Below are 9,595 nucleotides of genomic sequence, written 5' to 3' on the forward strand. Positions count from 1 at the left end.
TAAGTCTATGATGCTATTAGTCAAAAAATATTTGCTAAGTGCTTACTATATGGTTGACACTATGCTAAGAGCTGGGAGTACAAAGCCAAAGGAAAACTTGGTCCTTAAGATCCTATAATCCTATGTTAAAGCTAATATTCAACAATGGACTAATGCTTGGAGTTATTATAGTGTCCATAGTTACGCTAAAACATAAGATGTAACTACAGTTTTAATATCATGATTTTACTCTTTATTATTGACTTGATAAATTATTTTATTCACACATAAATAGAAAGGGGATGGAAATGGACAATTGCGTTGTGATTTAGTATAGATCATTAACCAGGCCTCTCAAGCTCATTTTAAACTTATGGTTGCTATACTAAAATTCAAATGTGCCTAAAATTGCCACGAGTTGACCAGCTAATGATGAATCTCTAAAACACAGGATCCAAAGGGAAGGGAAATAGCTTTTCCCTGGATACACAAGTGTTCTACCCTATTTAAGCCAGTATATGATAAGGAAGGGAAGATAAAGGGAATAAATATCTATATAGCTCCTATTATGTGCCAAGCACTGTGTTAAGTACTTTTATCTCATATTTTCTCATTTATTCCTCACAATTACTCTTTGAAGTAAGTGCTGTTATTGTCCTTATTTTGCATTTGAGGAAACTGAGGCAAATAGAGTTTTAATGACTTACCCAAAGGTCATATGACTAATAAAACTCTGAGGCCACATTTGAATTCTGGTCTTCCTGTCTCCCTGCCCAGGGCTTTACCCACGGGATCACCTAACATAGATTGCTTTGGACGTAAAGTTACTTGGGAAAAACTTTATCATAGGGGTAAATTTTGAATCAGACTTTGAAGGAAAATCGGGATTTAGACAAGAGTTGAATATTCTGAGAGATGTGAGCAAACAAAAAGTAAAAAAAGCAGAGAGAACACTCAAAGCAAGTTTACTAGATGGTAAGGGAGCCTGCCAGAATGGAGTGGAAGGGCCATATGGTAGATAGATTAGATAAGAAAAAGGAAGCCAGTTTATGGAGAGCTTTGAATCTAAGGATGAAGAGTTTGAGTTAATAGATAAAAGGGAGGTCACTTTAAGCCCTTAAGCAAGGAAATGACCACAAAGCTTACAAGGTAGATTAACCCAGTTGTGGTGAGGTCACATACCATTCTGATAGTGTGAGGGTCCAGTCATCCTTTTACTCAAATTCTGAGGCCATTTTGTTATAACTCTTCCACTGTACCTTGGAGAAGACTAGGAAATACTTGTAGAGTCTGGACAGAAAATTTCTTTTTGAAGGCCATGCTTCTGTTTTGTCAGACATTTGATATGTTTCTGACTCTTCAATGTTATCCTGAACATGCATATTGACAGTATATGTATTTATAAATATGCACTTTTTTCTCCCAAGGCACACAGAGTTCTATTTTAGGGTATAATTGAGAGAACAAATAAATTGAGAACAAATAAACAGTTCATCAGTTACGTTTTTCCCCATCCTATTCGTGGAGTTACCTGTAGCTCAGGGCTTAAAAGCATTGGGTGTGGAGTCAGGAATATCTGAATTTAGTCTCAGACACTCAGACACTCAGAACAACAAATTTAAGATCAGAAAGTTGGCTGCCAAACCAACTCACAAAGACCATCTAATAAGGCATAGAGAGATAGCAATTTGCATCAATGGAGAATTTTTTTTAAGCTCACATTTATATAGGACTTTACCATTTGCAAAGCCCTTTATGTTATTTCATTTATCTTCACAATAACTCTATGAGGAAAACAATATTAGTATTTCCCCTTGACAGATGAGAAAATTGAGTCCCTGAGTTTAAGTGACTTGCCTAGGGTCACACACTTAGTAATCAAATGAGTCAGGACTCAAACCTGACTCGAGTTTTCCTGGCTCAAAAGTCCAGCATTCTCTCCATTATGCCACACTAAGGAAATAATAATATGGATGAAGTCACAGCTATTTTGATGAACTAATACATATTCTTCTGACTGGTACTCTGAAGAAACTTCTTAAAGTGCCAGCTACACAAGGATGCTCTTCAGAAGATGCATCTACAAAGACTACAACTCTGGGCAAAAGACAATAACAGCATCACAAATCCACATTTCATACCCATCACGAGAGGTCAGAAAGGCTCAACAAAGCAAGGATGATGCAAGAGTTACCTTGTTAAAATTAATATTCATATCTTTGGGAATGGGTTTAACAAATTATAAGTAGGAATTCATAAACACTCAATAATTTATAATCTTATGGGGGTGATTTTGTTCATTCGCTTGCTTAACAGGCTGTCTTTATGCCTAGAAACATTTCTTCTTCAACTCTGCTTCTTAGGAACCCTAATTTCCTTCAAAGCTCAAATAAAAAGCTACTTCCAAAACGAGTCCTTTGTGACTTCCTACTTCCCTCACTCTCCATTTGAAACTACCTTGTATTTATTTATTTATTTGTTTGTTTGTTCATTTATTTATTTATTTATTTTAAACCCTTGTACTTCGGTGTATTGTCTCATAGGTGGAAGAGTGGTAAGGGTGGGCAATGGGGGTCAAGTGACTTGCCCAGGGTCACACAGCTGGGAAGTGGCTGAGGCCGGGTTTGAACCTAGGACCTCCTGTCTCTAGGCCTGACTCTCACTCCACTGAGCTACCCAGCTGCCCCCCCTTGTATTTATTTTTAATATATTTCATCCATACATTTACATGTGTGAATGCCGTCTTTCCTTATGGGCTATCAGCTCCTTGAGGGCAAGACTAATTCACTTTTGTCTTTGTATTCCCAATACCTGGCACAGGGCAGTGACTCTATTTTTAAAAATGCTTTTTGATCAATCACAAAGTTATTTTTCTTTTTTTCTTACATTTTTGTTTATATATTCAGATACTTCTGCTTTTATCAGCTGAAGGTAAAATAAAAGTTATACTTTTAAAATGCCAAGGCAGGCTTTTACATTTATTCCTTTTGTTTCAGCTTTTTTGTTTAAGTTTGCTTAAATTATTTTATAAAATTCTGAGTCAGTCATGGGAGCTGCTAGGTGACAGTAGCTAGGTCACCGGACCTGGAATCAAGATCTGGGTTTAAGTCCAGTCAGTTACTAGCTGTGTGACCCTGGGCAAGTCACTTAACTTCCATTGACCTCTGTTTCCTCACTTGTAAAATGAGGAAAAATATGATAATATTATTATTTTCATTATACCCCTCTGATGTGTCATTGTGAGAATAAAATGAAATATTTGTAAAGCACAGTATCCAGCACATAGGAAGTGATTTTAAAAATATATATACATATATGCTAGCTAATATCGATGTTATTATCATACAAGATATTGTGCCATAGTTGGAAAAGTTGTGAGTTCAAGTTCTATATTTTATATGATTCCTTACTTGTTCTCTTGGATATTTTTTATTTGGAATTTAACAAATACCAAAAATAATTTTTCCCGTGTAAAGAGTAGAACAGAAAAAGAGGTTATTGTGAAAGAGAATCTCTATTCCAATAGCTTGCTTTTTAAAAATATGTAATAAGTGCAACATTTTAATTTTTTACTTTCAAAGCTATCCTTTTTGTTTTTATTTCTGCCTGTTCTTTTGAGTGCATTAAAAAAAATACTGCTTCAATGATCATTTCTTTCTTTTTTTTCTTCATTTAGGCAATATTATCTCAAATTCCTCTCTACTGCTTGACTGCTTTTTAAAAATTTTGTTTCACCCATCTTTATTTTGTGTCACCCATAAACTTGATAAATCTGTCTTCTATTCCTTATTCAAGAAATATTTTTAAAGGATTTACACACACACACACACACAACCTAGAAGGAGAAAAGAATAGTACTCTTGTGGTAGTATCACAAGATCTCCCTCCCTTCAGAATTGACTTGTGACCATTAATCAACAGATTATTTAAGGAAAACAGAAAAGAATTATTTTATTTTCATTTTGCAGATTATTCAAGGAAAACAAGAATTATGGTTTTAAATTTTGTTAATTGTCTTCTTTTAGGGAAAGCAAGCTGATATGTGAGAAGTTGATGTATTTCTTGGAATTTATTTGCAATGAATTCTTATGCCCTTGTTTTCAAGTGGGCATCTCTTTTTTTCTTTTTTCTTTTTTTTTTTTTACCCTTACCTTCCATCTTGGAGTCAATACTGTGTATTGGATCCAAGACAGAAGAGTGGTAAGGGCTAGGCAATGGGGGTCAAGTGACTTGCCTAGAGTCACACAGCTGGGAAGTGTCTGAGGCCAGATTTGAACCTAGGACCTCCTGTGTCTAGGCCTGACTCTCAATCCACTGAGCTACCCAGCTGCCCCCAAGTGGACAGTTTCTTACTGGAATTTAGGTTGCGAAATGGAGTCTCTTGCCATCAGATGAATTTAAAGATCGATTTGTTTTTCTGTGCTCATGAAATCAGGATCTTAAATATTCATGGCAGTACAAATGAGGAAATTAACCTGGGATCAATTACTTGACACAACAAATCTATCTCAGAAAATATTTCCTCTAGGATCATCCTTCATTATTTTTCATTTCATAAAACTCAGTAGAGAGGTCCTGATTTAGTCAGTACTGTGTTTTTTAAGTCTCACCCCTAAAGAATGAGTACCATTCCTTAAGAAAAAAAAAATAGTTATCCAAAGCTATTTCAAAACATACTTGTGAAAATCATCCAGGATATTTGTTGGTATTATGATTGACTCTCCCCCCCCACCCTTACCATCCATATCTAATCCCCAAAATTTATTGATTTTTCCCTCCAAATCTATATTTATCCCCATCTCTATTTCAACTGCTATTATCTTAGTTCAGAATTTTGCTAATTTTCACCTATGCTATTGCTATAGTATGAAACAATATAGAACTTCTTGGAAGTTCTTTAACTATTCAAAGGAATTTTTTCCTAATCATCCACACAGAAAAAATCAAATGGATGAAAAATGTCATTTTCCCAAATGTATTTGGATGGAATCTAAAGAGCTTGTCCTTAGACATGCATATCAGAAACAGACAATATAAATGGACAATGAGTTAGGCCTGGAGTTCAAATAGAGGAAGAATGTAGGTTAAATTGCTTTTATGAAATTTTAAAAGTTATCTATTATTCCCAAATTACCCATGGAAATAAAGTGCCATCTTTGAAATACCAATATTCTCTCAGTGAAACTGTAAGGCATCAAGTCATGGGATATTACAGTTTCTGAAAGTTTAAAAATTAATATGACAGAAGGCAATGTAAGGGTCCATTGTGGGAGTAAGCAAGCTGTAATACATTAAAAATAAGTTGCTTCAAAGAATAACAGTAAAAACTGTAATCAAGGAAATGTATGACAGGAAAGAAGCTGTAAGGGCAACATAATAGGTGGACAGCTAGAATATACCACTGAGATGCCTAGGCAGTGTTCCAGAATGTTGACTGGGTCCCAGTTTTTGACGAGTCCCACAAAATGGGTAGCCATACATAGGTTGTAATGTGTGTCTTTTGCAAGAAACTCCCAAGCTGATGAGATAACGTATCCATTTCCACATTTTAGTATTACTACCATCTTCTCACTGGTCTCAGTGCTCCTCATCTCTCCCTCATCTAATCCATTTTAGACATTGCCTCCTAAATCATACCTTTGATTGATGCATACAGACATGTATACCTTCTCTAAAATCTATCATTTAAAATTTTTATACTTATAATAATTATATATTACATTACCATAAATTTATAATTATAATCTGTAATTATAATGGATTCCCGTTCTCTATCAAATATTAAGTCCCCACAATCTACTTCATGAAATTATAGAATATAAAGGACAAATAACAATGAGATATATGGATTTTCATTGGTCTGAATCTGCACCTTCAGAAGGGCGTGAAATTCCAGTAGGTCCATTTGCTTTTTGAAATACATATATACTCCTTTCACTTATAAATTAAAGAATAACCCAGGAGATTATTACACAAATTCTGTAAGTTGGAGTTTAAAGGCATCTTTGGATCTTCCTAGCCTTATTTTCCCTAAGAGTTCACATGAATCCTATTTATGCTGTGCAACAACAGAACTACACATCATTTCCAAAGGATAGTCAATGCTTTCCCATCTCCTTGCCTTTGCTCATAGTTTCCTCCATGTAGAATTCTCTTTCTTTTCCATTAGCCCAGCTGACTAATTTTTATCTTTCTTTCAGGGCCCAACTGAAAAACTTCTACAAAACCTTTTTATGATTGTTCTAGCTAGAAGAGATTTTGCCCTCCTTTGAAGACAGAGAGCACATTTTTTGGAAGACTTTTTTTGTCCACTTTCACATTTTATCTTTTTTATAGGTGTTTGCATACATATCTCCTCCTGTTTAGACCGAATGTTTCTTAAAGTGATCTTTGTATTCCCCATGATGCCTAGCATGTGGCTTACTCATAGTTCTTAGTGCAGAGTAGTGCATAATAAACCTGAACTTCCAAATTTGGGGTCCATGCATGGTGAAAAAAACCCTACACCTTTTTTTTCATAAACTTTTGGCTTTCTTTTTAATCCTATGGATTTCATTTTATAAACTTCAAAACATCAGTCAGGGACGGGGTGGTGTGGTGACATGGGCTTCATTAAGCCATAAAAAGAGTTTGCCACACAGAAAAGGTTAAGAATCCCTCTAGTTCTGTTCATTTTAATATGAAGACTGATATTCTCAGGGGAAGAAAGTAATAGTGATTGAGGGTTTGAAGATGTGGATTATTATAGCACATGGTCATATCTATTTAAGGATCAATCACCTAAGGGTCAGTTATTCTGAATATGACTATAGGAACATGACGTTCATCCTGCATGCATGTAAACAAGTTGTTTTATATATCCAATATATAATATGTATTTTATATTCCAGATGCATATCACAAGTATATATCCATAAATCCATACATATGCCTATATGTGTACAGACCCTTCTTTTTCTCCATGTTATAATTTTTTTTGTTAATGCCTCTTTATTTTTTCCTTATCTAAAAATCCTAAAGATAATTCACCCCTAGCAAACTCAGAAAATAAAGAAATAATCATGATGTCATCCCTTTGGAGTAATTTCCATTGCCATCTGGCAGCTTTCAATTCTGGAAAGTTTCTTTCTTTTTTTTTCTCACTTCACATTTCATTAACAGAAACAAAAGAAAATCACTGAGACTTATAACATATGTGATTTGCAAGCCAGATTTTTCCTATTCCTTTCTATCAGTCTACACAGGCAACTTGGTTTGTAGAGTAAGGCAAATGTGCTAAGGAGGTAAGCACCGAAAATAGCTCCACTGGAAAATTCAAGTCAAAATAACCACCTCTGTTTTTCACCAATGAGTTTGCTCCTAACTTCTAAATTTTCTGGATAATTGTCTGAATCTTCACTCTAGTCCGTAGAGACAAACTATGAATTGTTACAGTTCGAAGTGTGGATGTTTTCATTGCTTTAAATGCTTTAAATGAAAACGTTAGAAACTTCTTTCACCAAAGACCAGAACCAATTTCTAATCGATGCTTTTATCAAATGTAGAGAAATAAACAGAAATCCTCAACTTTCTATACATACTTAATTATTATCATTTTCTCTGCTCCAAATCTGTTGTCATTTTATTGAGAATGAATTTCAAATTCTTTTGGAATACATCACTGAAAGTTTTCTTTAACGTCACAGGGTCCTGCAAGAGGCAAATTAGATGCATCTTTAACTAAAAGTTATAAAAGTGGTTGTAGGAAAAGCAATATAAGTTTAGCTGAGTTTATTCAAAGAAGGACCAAAAACATAACGCCTGCTCTGCTAAGCCTGAGAATTCATCACAGAACAATACTCTAAAAAAATTAACTGGTGCAAAAAATGTTTAACATTCAAACAGTTACCATGTTTCATAAACACTTAAGATGTAACACGCAACTGACACCGCCTTCAGCTTCTTCAGCTAAATTAGTGGGGGGGGACAACTGGCCATCCCATTCAGTGGGAGTGCCCCAGGCAAATTCAGCAGTTCTCTAAGCAAAGACAGATCTTACCTGAAATGATCAGGCTGACACCATAAAGGACTAATCGAGCTAAAGAGTTCATGCTTTTCCCAATCTCTCCATCCAGTTTCCACAGCCACGCATGGGTTCCCCAAGGATCCACTCAGCAAACCTGGGCTCTGTGACTTTCCATGGGCATATTCTAGCCAGCCTTGTTTACACGTTGGAGGCAAGAAAGAGAATCACTGGAGCAGGCTGTAACAGTCTCATTGCTGTCTGAGCACAGGGAGTTGGAGTTCCTGTTTCCTTTGTAGATTAGGATAGGAAAGGCTGTATCTTGAAGGCAATTGGTATCAGCAGGACTGGGAGGCTTTGGAAGCCCTGTCCATTTTGCAATATATCAAAACACTTCTTTGCTCCTGCTCCTGGGGTAGAGGACGGTATTTAGAGAACCAGTAATGGGTCATGGTCAGCACTGTCAGAAACAATAGGAGCATCCTCTGCTGGGCAGGATACTGAAAATAACAAACCCTCCACCTATGTATGGTATGTGATGATGGTCATCTCTTCTCCAATTGTTCCCTGTTCCCCAAGGGCCTTACTGTTCATTTATGCTCCCTGGCAAAGAATTTTTTGGAGTGGGGGTTATATGGTGAACGTGTTTGGCTTTTGTTTCTCTTTTAGATCCACATGGTTTTAATTTGAAAAGAAGTTTTATATGATGAGACCATGGAATCCTATCTGAATTTAATGTAATAATCATCCGTGGAGTTAGTAGTTTGGAGAGCCCTGTGGATTGATTAGTCCCAAAATTGACTTGATCTTCCCATTGACCGATGGCATAGGAATATAGGATTTAGCGTTGGACGGGGATTTAGAGACCATCTGGTTCAACCCAAAGAGATATGCTCAACATACCTAAGGTCATTCATGTAGTAACAGAACTAGGTTCAAAACTATGTTCTCTAAAGCCTGTCCACTTTCTACAATACCACAGAATCTATTATCTAAGACATTGTATCTATTGGCAAAAATGCTTAAGTATACCAGTGCTGTGAGTTGTATTTTTAAAATTATTATTATTTTATTTATTTATTACAAATTACATATAAAAACAAATTTCCACGTAATTTTTCCTAAGTTATATGATCCAAATTGTCTCCCTCCCTTCTTCCCTTCCCCCTCCTGGAGCTGGCAAGCAATTTAATCTGGGTTACACATGTATTAGATGAGTTGCGTTTTGGGGGGCAGATGGGTGGCTCAGTGGATTGAGAGTCAGGCCCAGAGATGGGAGGTCCTGGGTTCAAATCTGTCCTCAGACACTTCCTAGCTGTGCGACCCTGGGCAAGTCACATTGCCTAGCCCTTACCACTCTTCTGCCTTAGAACCAATATCCAGTATTCTAAGATGGAAAGTAAGGGATTTTTTAAAAAAAGAAAGAAAGAAAAAGAAAATGAGTTGCATTTTAAATCCTCATTAAAATTCATTTGTGACCGCAGCAAGGTAGTACAGTGGCACCAGGCCTGGAATAAGGAGGACCTGGGTTCAAATCTAGCTTCAGACACTTCCTAGCTATGTGACCCTGAACAATTCACTTAATCCCACTTGCCTCACCCTTGCCACTCTTCT

General features: G+C 36.1%; 1 protein-coding gene across 1 annotated transcript in view; it reads right to left on the reverse strand.

The window, feature by feature from the left end:
* Window positions 1–8,056, reverse strand: part of TEK (TEK receptor tyrosine kinase) — a 118,819-nt gene extending 110,763 nt beyond the window's left edge. Inside the window, exon 1 of the mRNA XM_044660604.1 lies at window positions 8,018–8,056. The gene's annotated coding sequence lies outside the window, so the exon portion shown is untranslated. The remainder of the gene's footprint in view (window positions 1–8,017) is intronic.
* Window positions 8,057–9,595: the final 1,539 nt, after the last annotated feature.

The sequence above is a fragment of the Gracilinanus agilis genome, chromosome 1 (assembly GCF_016433145.1).
Source record: "Gracilinanus agilis isolate LMUSP501 chromosome 1, AgileGrace, whole genome shotgun sequence".
Lineage (NCBI taxonomy): Eukaryota > Metazoa > Chordata > Mammalia > Didelphimorphia > Didelphidae > Gracilinanus > Gracilinanus agilis.